The sequence below is a fragment of the Megascapheus bottae genome, chromosome 3 (genome assembly GCF_031878675.1).
Source record: "Megascapheus bottae isolate mThoBot1 chromosome 3, mThoBot2.hap1, whole genome shotgun sequence".
NCBI classification, from domain to species: Eukaryota; Metazoa; Chordata; class Mammalia; order Rodentia; family Geomyidae; genus Megascapheus; species Megascapheus bottae.
Genome location: NC_143511.1, coordinates 43,100,082 through 43,118,641, shown reverse-complemented (window position 1 = coordinate 43,118,641; position 18,560 = coordinate 43,100,082). Strand labels below are relative to the sequence as shown.

The following is an 18,560-nucleotide window of genomic DNA, read 5'->3' as shown; positions in this document are numbered from 1 at the left end:
AATTTAATGCAGTCCCCTTTGTTGAAACTTCTTTGATTTGTTGTGTTTCTGGGCCTTTATTAAGAAAGTTTTGACCCATGCCGAGGAGCCCAAGTGCGTCTCTTATTTCTTCTTGTAAATTTTTCAGGGTATATTCTTTCACCTCAAGGTTTTTGATCCATTAGTAGTTTATTCTGATGCAGGATGACAAATAAGGATCTACCTTTATTTTTCTACAGGTGTTTAGCCACCTCTGCCATCACCATTTGTTGAAGAGGTTGTCTTTCTTCCAGCCAGTTATCTTTGGCTCCTTCATCAAAGATTAGGTGACCATAGGTCTGCAGGTTCACAGCTGGGTGTTCAGTTCTATTCCATTGGTCTGAGGCCTGTTCTTTTGTCAGTACCGGATGTTTTATTACTATAGCTCAGTAATAGAGTTTGAAGTTTGGTATGGATATTCCTCCAGTGCTGTTCTTTTTACTAAGGATTATTTTTATTGTATGGGGTCTTTTATTATTCCATATGGATTTATGAATTGTTTCCTCTATTTTGTTAAAGAATGACATTAGGGTTCGATGGGTATTGCATTAAATTTATAGATCCTTTTGGCAGTATTGTCATTTTCACGATGTTAATCCTTCCAATCCAGGAGTATGGGAAGTTATTCGACTTCCTTAGATCTGCTCTAATTTCCTTCTTCAGTTTTTAAAGTTTTCATCTTAACATTATTGACTTTTTAAAAATCACACCATTCTTTTGCCATGCACAAGCATTAACTCAAAATGGATCAAAGACCTCAGTGTCAGACTGGAAACCTTGAAACTACTACATGATAAAGTTGGAGAGAAACTGGAACTCATAGGCACAGGCAAAAAAATCCTGAACAGAATTCCAGGGTCACAACAGATTGGAGAGAGACTCGATAAATGGGACCACCTAAAAATAAAGTTTCTGCACAGATAAAAGCATAGCCACTAAAGTAGAGAGACAGCCAACCAACTGGGAAAAGATATTTACCAATAATACATCAGACAAATGCTTAATATCCAGTATCTACAGGGAACTCAAGAAACTAATCCCCCACAAGCCCAACAAACCAATCACTAAATGGGCAAGGAAAATAAAGAGAGATTTATCAAAAGAAGAGGTTAAAATGGCAGAAAAGCATATGAGAAAATGCTCATCATCCATGGTCATAAAAGAAATGCAAATAAAAAAAACCCCTAAGATACTACCTTACCCCAACAAGAATGGCCAAGATTTTGAACTCAGACAATGACAGATGCTGGTGGGGTTGTGGAGAAAAAGGAATCCTACTGCACTGCTGGTGGGATTGTAAGCTAGTTCAGCCACTCTGGAAAGCAGTGTAAAGTTTTCTTAAAGAACTGAAAATTGACCTTCACTCCTGGGCATCTATCCTGAACATCATAACCTAAGATATGATAAGGGCATTTGCTCAGCTATGATTATCTCTGCACTATTCACAATAGCCAGGTAATGGATGCCCTACTGCAGATGAATGGATACAGAAAATGTGATATATATATTTGTATATAAATACAAAAGTAAATTACAAAAATAAAAAGAATGAGACAGCTTTATCCCAAACAAATGGTCAAAAATAAATGATGCCATACCTATATATGTTAAGAAAATTATTAAGTCAAAAGATCTTCAGTAATTTTTTTCCCTCAAAATTAATTTTGACATTTTATTTAGAACAGAACTGTCATTGGCCACTAAGAATGACGAATAATTAAGTAGACCAGTGAGCCTTTAGACAAAATGATAGAAGCAATTAGGAAATCACCCAGCTGTTCTGAACATGAACATGAATTCATAACCTTAGATCATTTTGATTATGAGGACAAACATTAAAATTATAGATAAACAAAATAGTACATATCTCTTAAACATGATAGATTTTAATTTCAAAGGAGAATAGATGAATGTGGTGATACTTCTGTAATGATAATGCGTGTTTCCTGGAAAGCAAGTCAAATTAGGGGATATGTGGGATGGAGAGAATGTTAGAAAGAGATGGAGAGGGAGGAGGGAGAAGCAAAAGGAGATAGAGGAAGTCTCTGGAAGTGAGCACTTCCACTGATACAGAGCCTTTGTGGTACCATTCCTACTGAAGTCAGGTTCCCTTTTTTTTTTTCTCTCTCCATTGGCAGTGTCCCCACTTTTCTCTCTCAATCCTTTGAAAGCTTGACACATACATATCTTCTTGTGAATCCCTTGGCTTGTTCTTTATCAGATTTCAGTGAAGGTTACAATGTCTTTCACAAGATGAAAATTTCTATTCTTAACAGCCTACACAGTGTTCACTATATAGCATCTGCTATTCTTTTTTTAAAATTTAATTTTATTGTCAAGGTGATGTACAGAGGAGTTACAGTTACATACATAAGGTGATGAGTACATTTCCTGTTGAACATTGTTACCCACTCCCTCATTTTTCTCCCACTTCTCTCTAACCCCCTTCTCCCCCAAGCTGTAAAGTTCATTTCCATCATATTGTCTTGTGAGTGCCCCTGTTGCATTAGTTCACCCTCAGAGCTTTACATTGTGAGATTTTGTGCAATGCAAATTCTAGTACCAAGAATGATGATTCTTTCCAGCAAGTATAACTTCTCACTGTTGTAACTTTGATTACTTATTTCAATTAAAAAAAGGTGGCTAAACAATGATGTTCATTTACCATAACAAAGATATGGAACCAACCCAGATGCCCCTTAATTGATGAGTGGATCAACAAGATGTGGTGTTTATACACAATGGATTTCTATGCTGCTGTCAGAAAGAACGACATCACCCCATTTGTAAGGAAATGGAAAGACTTAGAAAATATCATATTAAGTGAAGTAAGCCAGACTCAAAGGAACATAGGCTCAATGGTTTCCCTCATTTGTCATAATCAGTAGAAACCTTGGGCTCTCCTAGCAGAGATTTACAACAGAACAAAACCTAGATACATAAGGCCATATAGTATGATGCTAAAGGAAAGGACTTCCAGGATATAGAAACAAAAGACATATTTTGTTGTCCTTAAAGTACTATGTTATCTCTCATCTCTTTTGCTGTCTCTTGGTTATCACATATTGTTACAGCATTTTACCTGGTTATCTGATATATTGGATATAATTGTATTTGGTCATTTGAAATGGGATAGGGAAGGGGGGAAAACAAGATGAGGGGTGGGGGTGTGGGGAGGGAAATGAGGACCAAGACATGAGAAAGGTTATCAATGTTTGTGAAGTAATGCACTTTCTGTCTGGTGACTATAATATAACCCTTCTATTAATTACAATTACAATGAAAATATATGGGAAAAATAAGGTGGCTAAGCTGGGCACAGTGGCATTCACCTGTAATCCTAGCTACTTAGGAGGCTGAGACCTGAGGATTGCAGTTCAAAGCCAGCCCTGGCACGAAAGTCTGACTCTTATCTCCAATCACCATTCCAAAACCGGAAGTGATGCTGTGGCTCAAGTGGTAGGATGGTAGCCTTGAGTTGAAGAGCTCAGGGATAATACCCAGACCCATAGTTCAAGCCCCACGACCTGGAAAAAATAATGGTGGCTAATCCAATGCAAGTAGCAGAAAGAAAGCCACTTGGAATAAAAACACATAGTGTAGAGCCTACCTATTACAAAGTGGCAAGGCAAATGGTCTTTGGCCGAGGATGTCTTAAAACTATTTGTGAAAGCTCCTGAGAGGAATTTTACAGCACAGTTGACCTTAGAATCATGAGGTGTCATGTGATTAGAGGGCTTGCCAGTCCTTAAAATTTAGGGAAAATATATAATAGAATTAAATGCATGTACAAATGTTTCAGGAAGCTAGTTTAAGCAATGTAATGTATGAGAGCAAGACAAGGAAACATTAAATGCGATATATGTGTTTTTAAAAACAAACTAAGTTGTTTTCAAAACTATGGATTAATTAAACTCATGTTTCTAAATTCCAAAATGTATCGTAGCAAAATTATTTACAGAGTAGCTTTTGAATTTGAATGGACATTGATCATAGTTCTGACTGAAGATGGATGTATGTAATATTAGTATCAGTAATGATATTACTATGGATATGCTTCTAAGGAGATCATAAATATTATGGCAGATTTTAATTAACTTAATTGACATTATCCTTTTATTCCCTTGGTGTATAAGCCCAATAATACAAATTACTATTTAAGACACACAAGTTGGTGGTGGTAAATTTTATAGCTCCTCAAGAAAGTACGTAATAATCTCAAATTTCTAACACAATGTGTTATGCATGATACTCAGCAAAAATAATAACTGAAACTCATAGAACTCTCACTTTTCTGGTAGCATATTTTTTGCTTTCTTTTGGGTCATGGGGCTTGAACTCTGACCTGGGTGCTGTACCTGAGCTCTTCAGCTCAAGTCTAACCCCCTACCCTTGAGCCAAGCCCCACTTCCCATTTTCTAGAGTCTCAGACAAGAGTCTCAGATCTTTTTCTGGCTGGGCTGGCTTTGAACCTTGATCCTCAGATCTCAGCCTCCTGAGTAGCTAGGGTTACAGGCATGAGCCACTGTGCTTGGCTTCTGTAGCATCTTAGTTTTCAAAGATGAACATACATAATCTTTATTCACTGTTTTGCAATTTATATACTGTCCAAATGTTAAAGACGTGGAAGCCAATGTTCATAACAAAGTGATTTTTTTAGTAGCTGGATTATTATCAAGGAAATTTCTCTCCAAAATTATTCTTCTTTAAACTCCATCATATGGCTGATAAGTATTTGATTTTTTAGTTACTTTCATGAAGCTCTACAAGATGCCAGAAAGAAAATTGTTTAACCATGACAAAAAGGAAGGAACTTGAAGAAGAAAAAGTGTTTTCTTTTAAAATAGGATTCTAATATCCAATTCTCCATAACCCTAAGGACTGATGATCTGTACTAAGTTATTACACACCCTAGCAGTTCTAATATGCCTGCTATGGCCTCAGTAGAAACACATGAGTTGATCAATCTCGTTTGTAATTACATCTGGGAAAAGGGATTATAGAGACAAATATACTCAGCTGTTTTGTTCCCATGAGTAAAACATGAAATTAATCATTGGACCAATCTTCCTTTTGCTCCAGTGGTATTGATTAAGGTGAATCCTTTGCTAAGTCTGGCATATTCCAGTACTAACAGCAGATTATTTAAAACTAAATGCAAGTGTTTACTTCAAAGACCATTTTGATCTTTTTGTCAATAATGATTTCAAGCTTTTGATAATAAAGATTAGCTATGAAAGCAGTTGGTCTATATCATTCAGTCATTTCTAAATTTGGTTAATATTTTTAAGCTAAAATTTGGCTCAATAGTGAACTTTATTCAGCAGTTCAGAAGTATAATGTCTTCAACTTCTTATAATTTGCAATCTTCATGGGGCTTTTTTTTACATGAATATCACCAGAATGACTACTAAGAGCCTAAGACTGACTCCTTCTTTTCCTCCTCCCTCTCTTCCTCCTCCTCCTTCTCCTCCTTGTCCTCCTCCTCCTCCTCTTCCTTCTCCTCATAATTGACCTAGTTCATTCATTTTCAACAAGAAAGTCTGTGATTTAATAGTCTCTGAAAATGCTGTCACATATATAGCCAGAGTTAGGCTTTACTAATCTCTTAATCTAATCAAATTCACCATCAAAATTAACCACCACAAAACTCATTTCTTTGAGAATGAATTTTCTGGCTTCCTGTATATTTAGTTCAATCCTTTAAGTCCAGTTAGTCATTCCACATTTGTATTAATTTGTTCAAGATTTAACTTCAAGTTCATGACCCAAATAGCCATAATCTCGACAGTGTAATTACTGTAGCTAGTTTTCTTGCTCCATTCTACTACTATTTCTGTACTACATAGCACCAATGAATTCCCCATTTGAAGTATAATCTCTCAGTGGTGACCAGAATTATGCCAGTGAACCTGTTTTGTCCAGATTCATGTCTATGTGCAAGGTAGAAATATCTGTTTTTGAATGACTGTATAGTTGCTTTCTTAATCATGTTAGCTGGTTATGATAGGATCTATTCAGTCAATCTAAATGAACATTTAGGCTGAGTCTTTACTTTCACATTTAGTATGGAGTTTATGGCTGTCTTTTATGAAATGTGTATCCAGTACTAAATTTGTTGAAAGAAATGTATGTGTTCTTTGTGGATGTTAGTGTGGGTAATTAAATTCATTGTGTCATTGACAAACTGCTTTAACCTGCCTTTGCTAGCCCTATTTGTGCAGAATGAATCTTCAGAAACAGCTGGAATTTGTCTGTTGTTCTTTCCCTGTTGCTAATTTCAAAGGATAAAATATTGAGTTTATAAAATTACACATCACGTTTGCTTACAGTATTGCTGTTGATGTGATAGATTCTGGCTAATAAGTTGTACATGGAAGTGTGTGGGGCACAGTGTTCACTTTCTGTTGTAAGCACATCAAATATCACCCAGCCTCTCCCATTTTCATTCCTTCTGTGTTCCATAATCATGGTGGGTGGTCAGCATGTACGTGAAGAAAATGTGATGTAATCACTAAGAGGCTACTATAGAAAGTGATGCAGCTATACACTTGTTCATTTAGAAAAAGGAAGGAAAGAGAAAGATTAACCCCTGTTTATATAAGTTCTTACAGTTGGCTATTCAGATATCTACATGAAAAATTAACTTCTAGTTATGTAAGTTCTTACAATTGGCTATACAGATAATTACATTCAAGTGATGTTTTTAATATCTGTGTAAAGGTGAAAATGTATTTGATATCATTGCAGATTTTTCTTCCCCCTTTGGAATTTCTGATTATAGTATTCACGATAGGAAAAAAACAAGTTAATCATGAAAAGATCTAGATAATATGAGTAATTTTCTATTGCATGTTTTGTTCTTTGCAGAAAATGTAGATCCTGATATCAGTGGCAATAGGAGGTGGGATACATTTTAAAGATTAATTTACTAACAGAAGATACAACTTCCTATCCAGATTATATTGTAGGACATAATTCTTGAATGTAAAACATCTTCAGTGATCAACCTGGTAAAATGAGGATATAATTCAAAGTTTCATTAATAGGAATGTGCTGATACAAATTTCTTAGCTTGAAAAATGGACTCTGACACATTATAACCTTAATATCAAAAGATGTGAGTGAAGGACATATAGGAAAGCATTACAAATATTCTTGCAATATAAAAATGCTTGAGTTTATATACATATTTAAAATGTATTGTTTGTTTACACTGGATCAAAAACTAAATTTTCCTGATGTGAAGTACAAACTACTCATACACATCTTGCGCACTCCCGTCGCCCCCCTGCCCCACTGCCCAGCTGTTATAATGAGAACAGCTTTCATGCCTTATGTCGGTGAAAGGACCATTTCTTTCACTGAATAATTGGGTATTTCAGGACATATATACAATATGTTTTCATAGATGCATTCATTTTATGGATGGAAGCCTGCATAGTATTTATTCATATAATCTGCTTTTCTAACTCAGAGTGGTAATAGCTGTTATCACCTTGAGTTTATACTCTCTTGGGCCTGGGTGTAGGAATAGCAGTCTCCCTTTCAGCAGTCTCCTTTGAAACATTGCTTATTATACTTTCCCTATGCTGGCAAGAACAAACTTTCCCTTCCACATCATTTCCAAATGGAAAATGTTCGCTGGACTGCTCTGTGGCAAGTCCAGTTGTTCCCTGTACACAGTGGCTATTGCTACTTATATTGAGTTTTTATGTATGTAGGTAGTTTTCCCAGAGAATAACACATTCTTCTCAAATATTGAATGCACTCAATTTGTGTTCCTGCTGTTAGAAGTATATTCCCCTTGCTTCTCAGTGACGGCTTTGATTTAGGTATCATCAGGTGTGTTGTGCTGAAGTTCCTCCTGCTAAGTCAGACTCTCCTCAAGGAAAAAGCATACTGTGGTTTTACCATAATCATTACCTCTTTAATATGTGCATTACAATTAAATCCACATTATAAAAGGTATGTTAGTGGTTGGCCCTGGATCTTTTGCTTAGTCCACTAGTATATTTAATATTTTTGTATTTCCTTTCAATCACTTATCATATATAAATAGTGCTCAGTATTGAAACTGTCATATAAAAGACATGTTTCTTAAAAGTACTTCCTTCTGAGGTTTTATCATCACTGTAACTGTAATTGCTCCAGGGCTCTACATTAATGCTTGGTTGTGTTCAGCTTTCTTAATATATAAGGTGTAGCATATCATGCATGATACTCATGGTCATGAGTTTGAGTGCATTCCTTTCAAAATTTCATATTGAAATCTAAACTCTTGGTGACTCAGAACATATTTTAGAGACTTATGTTTAACTTTGTTTGGAGCATTAGGAACTTACATGTCTTTCATAAAGGTAACTACACTTAGTTACCTATAATTTAAAATTCTTCCAAATTGTTTAAATTGGTCAAAGGATGCTACATTTCCTAAAATCTTTAAATTTTTTTCAATTTAAGTTTATTGTCAAAGTGATGTACAGAGGGGTTACATTTACGTATGTAAGGTAATGAGTACACTGCTTTGTTCTTGTTGAACACTGTTACCCATTCCCTCATTTTTCCTCAACTTTCCCTCCTGCCCAAGGGACCTCCCCCGCAGGTTGTAAGTTCATTTCCAACATAGTGTCTTGTGAGTATCGCTGTTGAATTGGTGTGCCCTTTGTCCTTTAGATTTAATTATAAAAAGCTCAAAGTTACCTAACTAAACCTAATATTACTTCCTGAAAATAAATAGAATCCATCTTATTCTCTTTTGGTGAAGAAATGATATTAGATAGCAAATAGGACTGCAAGTTGTACTTACTGATGTTGACAATAAACACAATTGCAATTATTGAACTAGGCCCTTACTAAAATAAAGTGCAAAAAATTTCCTTTCCTTCCCTCCCTCCCTTCCTTCCTTTTCCTCTCCCTCTCTCTCTCTCTCTCTCTCTCTCTCTCTCTCTCTCTCTCTCTCTCTCTCTCTCTCTCTCTCTCTCTTTCTTTCATTCTCTCTCTCTCTCTCTCTCTCTCTCTCTCTCTCTCTCTCTCTCTCTCTCTCTCTCCCTCCCTCCCTCCCTCCCTTCCTTCTTTCCTTCCTTCCTTCTTGGAATTGAACTCTAGACTTTGACTTAAGTCAATCCTCCAGCCCTTTTGCTTTGTCTTGTTATTAAGACAGGGTTTCATACACATTTTGCCATGCTGGACTTGGACTGTGATCAGAAATGATGCATTCATTGTCATAAACACATCACTTTGCTGGAGTGGAAGGTTAGGATGTGCAGTAAATGAGACATTGAAGGAATGCAATCAATGGTGGCCACGTTACCAGATAAATACTTACTGCAGGTTCTCAGTTCAGCTTTTTCAAAATCAATTATTAATTAATTAATTGACAAAGAAGAAAAGTCATAAGAAAAAAAACTAAAGGTATATGATTATGGAGGCAATTCCTTTCAGAGAACTTGAGACAAAATGCCATTCCTCAATTCCAGTATTGGGAGCCAAAGTCATTTATTTTTTTCCTTTATAAAATCTTCCAATTTATAGGTCAACAAAGACATTATTATACAAACATAGGAATAATAAATCCTAAGTATTATTAGCAAGTAGTGAATTATCAAGGTATAAACATACCTTGTTTATACCTTGATTATTCTTTTTGCGTATAACTTTGGCTTTATGGACAAATAGGTAACTTTATTGAGGACTATTTGTATACCTAACTTTTAATGCATTAAGCTTCCTTTGTACTAAATTCAGAATTCCTTTTTTTCATATAATTTTTATTGTAATTAATAGAAGGGTTACATTTCCTTTGAAAGAAAAAAAACAGTTTTAGCATTACTGTGGCAGTTCTCTCACTCTTTTCCTCAAGGGGCAGAAGAGAAAGACAAAATGTGACTTCGGGAAGTGGCACTGTGGCTCAAAAGGTAGGGCTATAGCTTTGAGCTGAAAAGCTCAGGGATATTGCCCAGGCCCAGAGTTCAAGCCCCATGAATGACAAAAAAAAATGTGACTTCAGATTATAAATCTGATTGGCATTGAGGTAACTTAAATTAGTGACTGACTCCCTGGGAAGTAGACTAGAAGCAGAATATGGTATAGACACATTTTTAAAACAATGTACTTGGATGACTGATTTTGGATTTAGAGTGCAAAATAAATAACAATGGTTGTTATATTTAAGAAGACCAAAAAAAAGAAACAAAATGTTACATTAAAAAGCATGAGTTCTTATTCTAAGTATCAAATAGATGCCTTTTAAAATGAGAATAACTATACTCCTTTGAAACTAAAACATGGCATATTTTCATAGGACGATTAACTTTTTAGGTAGAGAACTTAGAGTATAAACATCAAAGTATCTGAGAATCTAAGATTAAGACAAAAATAAGTAGAGCTCTTGAGAAAAGTGGTAAAACACTTGAAAACTTGGAATATGAAGGCAGAAATTCCTAGGATTGAATCTTGGTTCTGTTATCTATGAATCTGTGTTAGCTGTTGAAAATTTGCAAGCCTCACATATTCTCAATTGCCAAGTAAAAATAACACTACTTTAGGCCCAGAGTTAATTTTAGAATTTTGTAAAATTATATATGAGAAGCATCTAGTATAATGACCCATTGTACACTTTCAACAACAACAATAGTTTTATTTTTTTATTTTTTTTTGCCAGACCTGGGCTTGAGCTCAGGGCCTGAACACTGTCCTTGGACTTTCTCAAGGCTAGAGCTCTACCACTTGAACCTCAGCACCACTTCTGGCTTTTTTCTATGTATGTGGTACCGAGGAATCGAACCCGGGTCTTCATGCATGCTAGGCAAACACTTTAACCACTAGGCCAAACTCCCGGCCCCAACAACAATAGTTTTAAAAGAACAGAGTAACATCAAAGAGTACTTTTCAATGTGTCACATTTACTATAACCTCGACTCACATTTTTAGAAATACCTATATTTGGATATAATAGAAATAAAGCTGATATTTCACAAATAGTTCTGAAATAGTCTTGCATATGGAGCTGCTATATAAAATGTAATTCTGTATTGTCTAAAATGTTTATATTTTCACTTACATTCCTTCACTCTGTGGCTTTAATATTCCTACTTTAAGGCTTGGGGTCTTAAGAATGAACATAAAAGCAATAACAAAACTGTAGACAACAGGTCTGACAAAATGAAAGGAACCTCAGTTTGGGCATATTCATTTACTCATAGCCTTCAATAAGTTTTGTAGTAATCAAAAATTTTAGGTTGCACTCCCACCAACAGTGTAGAAGTGATCCCTCCTGTCCACATCCCCTCCAGCATCTGTTGTTATTAGTTTTCTTGATCCTGGCCATTCTAACTGGAGTGAGGTGGAATCTTAGAGTTGTTGTGATTTGCATTTCTTTTATTGCCAGAGATGTCGAGCATTTCTTCATGTGTCTATAGGCCATTCTTATTTCTTCTTCAGAAAAGACTCTCTTTAAGTCTTTGCCCATCTTTTAATGGGATGGTTGTTTCTTTGGAGATTAGTTTTGGAGTGATTCAATTTTTTGAGTTGTTGATATATTTTAGATATGAGGCCTTTGTCTGTTGTATGGTTAGTGAAGATCTTCTCCCACTCTGTAGGCTTTCTAGTTAATTTGCTAGCTATGTCCTTTGCCATACAGAAGCTCTGCAGTTTAATGCAGTCCCCCTGACTGCAGTATTTTTATTTTTTGTATATTTTTATTGTAATTAATAGAATGGTTACATTGTGTTAACCAGATTGAAGGTGCATTACTTTGCAGTATTTTTATTTAGATATGAAAGTTCTTAGTTAAGTACTCTGCATATCGCCAGTGCTTAATGATAACTTGTTCAATAAACAAATAAAGAAATGAACACACTGGTCCTCAGACCACTTAGAAAACATTTCTCTTGTAGAATCTCTTGGAAGCCATATGACATTTCATAAATACTTGTTCTGAACATGTGATTCTAAGTTTTAATGTTACATCCATTCCTCTATAATAACTGCCTAATTCTGTATTTACAACTATTGAAAGCCAACAATGTATATAAGTTTATAACCATGGTCAGTCCCTTTTTATAGGCATCAAATTTAGAAATCATCAACTTCCATTAAACCTGCATAAAAGAAAAATCCCTGGATTCCAGAGTTTAAAAACTTTGCTAAAAGTTGTTTTGATTTGCATTTCTTGTATGACCAGAGATGTGGAGCATTTCTTCATGTGTTTATAGGCCATTTTTATTTCTTCTTCAGAGAAGTTTCTCTTTAGGTCTTTAGCCCACCTTTTAATGGGATGGTTGTTTCTTTGAGGATTTGTTTTTGGAGATTCAATTTTTTAAGCTGTAGGTATGTTTTAGATATGAGGCTCTTGTCTGTTGTATGGCTAGTGAACAGCTTCTTCCACTCCGTGGGCTTTCTATTTAACTTGCTAGCTATGTCCTTTGCTCGGCAATTTAATGCAGTCCCATTTGTCACTCCAGTTAGAATGGCAATTGTCAAGAAATCTAAAAACAAGAAATGGTGGTGAGGATGTGGCCAGGAGGGATCCAAATTACACTGTTGGTGGGAGTGTCAACTTGTTCAACCACTCTAGAAACCACTATTGCAATTCCTCAAAAGACTAAACATCTTGCTCCCCTATAACCCAGGAATTCCACTCCTTGACATTTCCCCAAATGTCCAGAAACAAGGACATTCTAAAGCTCCTAGCACAATGATGTTCATTGAAGCATTATTTACCATAGCTAAGATATGGAACCAACCCAGATGCCCCTCAGTAGATGAATGGATCAAGATGTGGTACTTATACACAATGGAATTCTGTTCTGAAAGAATGACATCGCCCCATTTTTAAGGAAATGGAAAGACTTGAAAAAAATCATATTAAGTGAAGTAAGCCAGACCCAAAGGAACATAGGCTACATGGTTTCCTCATTTGTAATAATTAGTACACATGTAGGACTCTCCTGGCAGAGGCTCACAAGAGCTCAAAAGCTATGTACCTATGGTCACACAGGATGAGACTAAAAAATTGAACTCCAGGACAGGGAAACAAGAGGTTTATTTTTGTGATTGTTCTTTTTAATGTACTGTGTGCAGTTCTTTCTTCTTTATTTTATTTTTTATTGTTGGGGTAATGTATAGAATGGTTACAGTTACATTCTCAAGATAGTAGGTGCATTGCTTCTCACACATTGATACTCCTCATGTTTTAGTCCCCATTTCCGTCCCTCCACCCCCTCCCAACCACCTTGTTTTTCCCCCTTCCCTTTCCTATTTCAAATAAATAAATAAACACATATACAATATACCGGGTAACAAAATCAGATAAAGTGACAATACGAAATTAACTAAAGGGCAACAAGGAGAAGAGAAGTAACATAGTACATTAAGAACAACAATCACATAAGATAAAGCGCTCGTTTCCATATTCTAGAGTTCCTTTTACTCTCATCCTATATGAATTTATGTACCTAGGTGTTGTGCTATTGTAATCCATTGCTAGAAGAGTCCTAGATATTGTACAATTATTTCTATTCTCTTTTTATCCCCTTATGGTTAATTTCATATGGTTAATATATCTGACTTTGTTACCTGGTGTATTGTGTATACTTTCATTTGCTTATTTGAAATAGGGAAGGGAAGGGGGAAACAAGATGATTGGGAGGGGATGGGGCAGGAAAAGGGGGAAAATCATGAGCAGGGGTATCAAGGCTCAAGAAGTAATGTACTCATTACAGTACTAACCCCACTGTAAATTATCCTGACAATAAAACAGAATAGTAGAAAACTCTTTCTTAAAAAAAGACAAGATTTTTTTCTATTCTTTTCTTTCCGAAATATGCAATCAGCTATTGCTGTTTTAATTTTTTTTTAATAGGCAAGGACTGTTTTTTGAGGAACAATGAGGGCACAAACCTTCCCGCAGGATTGGGGGATTGGAGGTTGTGCTAGGGACTAGATTTGGGGGTAGGTTTATAATAGGGCTTAAAAGGGTTTATGGTCTCCTGGGGGCCCAGGGAAGTGTCTTTGTCCAGGCCCACAGTGGAATGTTCCACCTTGGGTGTGGAGGCCATTATCCCCAGGGGATAAGCACATGAGCATGCACTTGGTGCTTTGCTTGAACTTGGGGAATAAGACAGGACTCAATGCTACATCTTCCATCTTCAGATACATACAAACACTGGGCCTAGAGGGAAGAGGAGAATCCTTCATATAGGGCCTTTTGGATACATAAAAAAAAAGTTAGGATGAGAGGGGAGATCAAGCTGGAGACAAGGGAAAGGGGTCGATGGTTGTCTTTCTGGCTATGTCCTGCTTTTTCTTTTTAAAGAATCGGATATATTTCTGAAATATTTGATGCATACAATAATCTTTTCCAATTTCATAAAAATAGCTAATAATGAAAACATTAATAGTAAAATGATGTTATATTGTTTAGAACATCTTACTAAGATTACTTAATTTTTCAAAGAATGTTATGATAAAAACAAGAAGACCAAAGAAGAAAAAAAATTTTAAAGTAAACCTTCTATGTTATTTTTAATAGAAGAGCAAGACATATATCTATCATCTTATAAATATTTAAAAATTATTTTTGAAAATATTAATCATAGGAGTAACTTAAAAAAAGAAAAAGCATCAAACTAAACTTACTAATATAAAAGTTAGTCACATGTCTAACCATTTAAATTTTAAAGTCAAGAGCTACTAAGATTTAATACATAAGAAATACATAATGGAAGATTCAGAGTTATAAAGTTGGAGAGGAATGCAATATAACATGACTTCTGATTGACCTTGAATTTTATATTCAATAAAGTACATATGAATTTGTAACTATATCAGCTTCTATTTGCCTAATTAATAAAATCCTGCTATTGCTCCATCAATGGCATAGAATCTAAAATATTTCTCAAGATTATAATACTTATTCAATTTTAAAATTCATTTGTGATCTTCAGATTCAGAGAAGGTGACATGGAGCTATTGAAATAACATCAGAAACCTACACACAAACTAAACACAACTGCCATTTCTGCTTTAGATGCAAGGAATCAGATTGTACGTGGTCTGGCCAAGGTTATAGTGGAAATCTCTGCTTTATTCACTTCTGCTGTGCTCTGCTTTTGGCCTGCCAGTGTTCTATTCCCTATTCTATTCTCATTCTCTCCTTTAAAAATATACAAAATACAAACCCAAAGTTTTTGTTTGTTTGTTTGTTTGTTTTATTTTGTTTTGTGGGTTGTAGGGGCTTGGACTCGGCCTGGGCCCTGTTCCTGAGCTCTTTACATCAAAGCTATTCCTGGGCCTGGGCATTGTCCCTGAGCTCTTCAGCTCAAGGCTACCACCCTATTCTTGAGCCAAGTCCCACTTCCTATTTTCTAGAGGTTAATTGGAGATAAGACTATAAGGTCCTTTAGTTGGCTTTGAACCTTGATCCTCAGATCTCAGCCTCCTGAGTAGCCAGGATTACAGGCGGGAGCCATTAAGCCCAGCAAAACCCACAGTTTTTTTTTTATGAATTAAATATTTCTAAAATAAAGGCTATGTCAAAATTTACCTACGAGCTTAAATTAAAGAAAAATAACGCATCATAAAGTATATGTAATTAGTTTTTAAATATTGTGGGTAACATCACTAAATGATGACTTCAGAGATATTGAGGAAATTTTTCGTTGTGTATTATACGTAGTAAGTAGCATGATGAAAACAGTATGTATTATTAGAGAAAAATACATGTAATACATGTTCATATAATAAAGTATACAGTGTAAGTCTAATAGATTGTGAAATATATATTTACAAGCTGCATCTACCGTTCTCCTTTGAGCAGAAATATATTCATTGCTATGGTAATATAGTAATTGACAGTGTGCTAGAAAAATAGCCAAAAGCTTATCTTAATTTATTTTAATATATCAATTTTCATAAGGTCAAGCATTTACTTCTGTGTGTGTCTGTGTGTATGTGTTCCTGTCTTGAGACTTGCAGTCAGAGCCTGGATACTGTCCCTGAGCTTTTGTGCAAGACTAGTGTCCTACCATTTGAACCACAACTCAATTTCTGGCTTTTTGCTGGTTAATTGTACAAAAATTACTCCTACAAGGACATCTGCCCAACAATGGTTTAATTTTAGACTAACCACATTATTGTTACTTTGTTAATACTAAATATTCTTGCCAGTGATTACAGTTTCAAAAATTGATCTAAGAGTCCACAATTTCATTTTTAAAATCTTTCTTTTATGGGGGGGGTGGGGTCATGGGCTAAAACTCTGGTCTGGGTGTTGTCTCTGAGCTCTATAGCTCAAGGCTGCCCTACCCTTGAGCCACTGCCCCACTTCCCATTTTCTAGTGATTAATTGGAGATAAATAAGAGTCTCAAGTTCTTTAGTGCTGGGGCTGGCTTTGAACCACGATCCTCAGATCTCAGACTCCTGAGTAGTTGGGATTTCAGGCTGAGCCACCTCAACCAGCTTTTCAAAACCTTTCTTTTGCGGCATTATCTTTGAAATGCCCAGTGTCTACTATGACATGTATATATTCCCATTACAATTCACAGTTCTTACCAAATAAATATTACTGTACCTCAGAGAATTTCACTTTTGAGTTGTTTTATTTAGGTTGACACAATAATAAAGAAACTGTGAAGAGATATGCAATTGATCCTCTCAAATCCATCTAATAAGTCACATGAGTTCACAAAAGACATTCATTGTTGAAAGTATGAACATTCTGACTATTCCAGGATTAGAGAACAGAATGGAAGTTTAGGGTGGCAAAAGAAACTATGGCTGGAAAAATTGGATGTGAGCCTTTTCACTATTCTTATTTCTCCTTTTATGCAATCTCTGTGTCCTCTCTCTGCAGTAATTTGAATTGAGATTGTTCCATGAATGACAACTGGGAATTAAACAAAAAGATATGTAAATCCCAATGTATTATGCTACTGAGATCCAAAAACAATGACTAAAATATTTATATCCAAACTCTCCTAAAAATATACAGGGGTGAAAAGATTTCATGGAGTTCAAATTCAACTTGCGTTTCCTATGAAATGATAGGAAGAAAAATGCAAAAGTTGTACATTGGTTACAAAGACAAATGAGGTTATATTTCATTCATTCAAGAAGCTGTAATTTATCTTTTACCCCATACGTAAAATCGGAAGATCAAGGAATTCTCTAGCAAACAAAAAAAACTAGACTCTGACTCTACTCTTACAAATCTACATGTTATCAGGAAGGATCAAGCAGTGGATAAATAACTGTGTGAATTCATGAAGTGATATAAGCCCAAATTAATATTAACTAGAATAAGATATATGAGTCATTTGCTATTACATTTCAGGATGACTAGAAGTTCCTTATGAGGAGTTACTGTGAGAGCTGAGAAGGAGAGTATCATGTGAATACCTGTGGACTCTGGACTGACAATTACGCATATAGGAAACAATCCAAAAGCCTGATATGCTAACACAAATCATCAATGGAGGATCAGAAATAATAGCTCTCATACACATACAAAAAATGAATTTTTCAAGGAATTTTTCAAGGTTGAATCTGAGAGGTGCAAGAAACCAGGCTGTACAGAATTATAATACTTAAGTTTATATGTCAGGAAATCAGGTCATAGTATACTATGATGCTTTATTTTATGTCAATTTTATTGATTTATGGTATGTTCAGTAACTTGGTTAGACTTTGTATTTGGTGTGTCTATGAAAATCTTTTGGAGAAAATTAACATATGAATGGTGGACTAAGTAAAGCAATCTGGCCTCTTATTATTGGTGGGCCTAGTCCATTGAATTTTTAAATAGAACAAAAGGGAATAGTGAGGGTGATTTTATTCTGTACCTGGCTGGTTTCAACCTGGGACATGTCTTTTTGACTAACTGCAATCTTTGACTCAAACAGGAATTTGCCCTATTGTTGTTCCTAGTTCTCAAACTTTTAGCTTTCTTGCTTTTTAGCATGTTAGCAACTGATATTAACAGTTCTCATTCAATGAATAAACTACTTTTCTTTTGTTAGTCCTGGGGATTCAACATAGACTCCAAGTACTGTCCTTGTGCTCATCAATCATTTATGTAAAGGGTGAAATAGGTAACTGTGTACATGTTTCTTTCAAATATATTTAGAAAGGTGATGAGTATAATGTGTTTCAATGATTGCTGTGAATGATAAAGAATGAGTCCCGATGTTTCCCCTACTCTTTCCTGTAATAGTTTTATGGTTTTAGGTCTTACATTGTATTTTTTTAATCCATTTTGAATTGGTTCTGGTGCAAGGTGATATACAAGGATCTAGTTTCAGTTTTCTGAATGTGGACATCCCTTTTTGTGAGCACCATTTGTTAAAGAGGTTGTTTTTCCTCCAGCCTATATTTTTGGCTCCCTTACTGAACATTAATTAAATGACTGTAGTTCTGTGAGTTTATTTTGGAGTCTTCTATTCAGTTTCATTAGTCTTCTGGCCTGTTTTTGTTTCTGTATCAAGCTGTAGAATTTGAAGCATGGTATTTTTCTACCTCTAGCACTACTTTCCTTGTTAAG

General features: G+C 35.4%; 1 long non-coding RNA gene across 2 annotated transcripts in view; it reads right to left on the bottom strand.

Annotated features, from left to right (window-relative positions):
- Nucleotides 1–18,560, bottom strand: part of LOC150065404 (uncharacterized) — a 40,618-nt gene that overhangs the window by 9,447 nt on the left and 12,611 nt on the right. The window contains exon 3 of one of the 2 annotated variants that reach the window (XR_016534767.1): nt 16,794–16,907. The exons of the other annotated variant lie outside the window; for it this stretch is intronic. This is a non-coding gene — a long non-coding RNA (uncharacterized LOC150065404). Of the gene's footprint in view, nt 1–16,793; nt 16,908–18,560 lie in introns of those variants that run through there. 2 annotated transcript variants of the gene reach the window in all.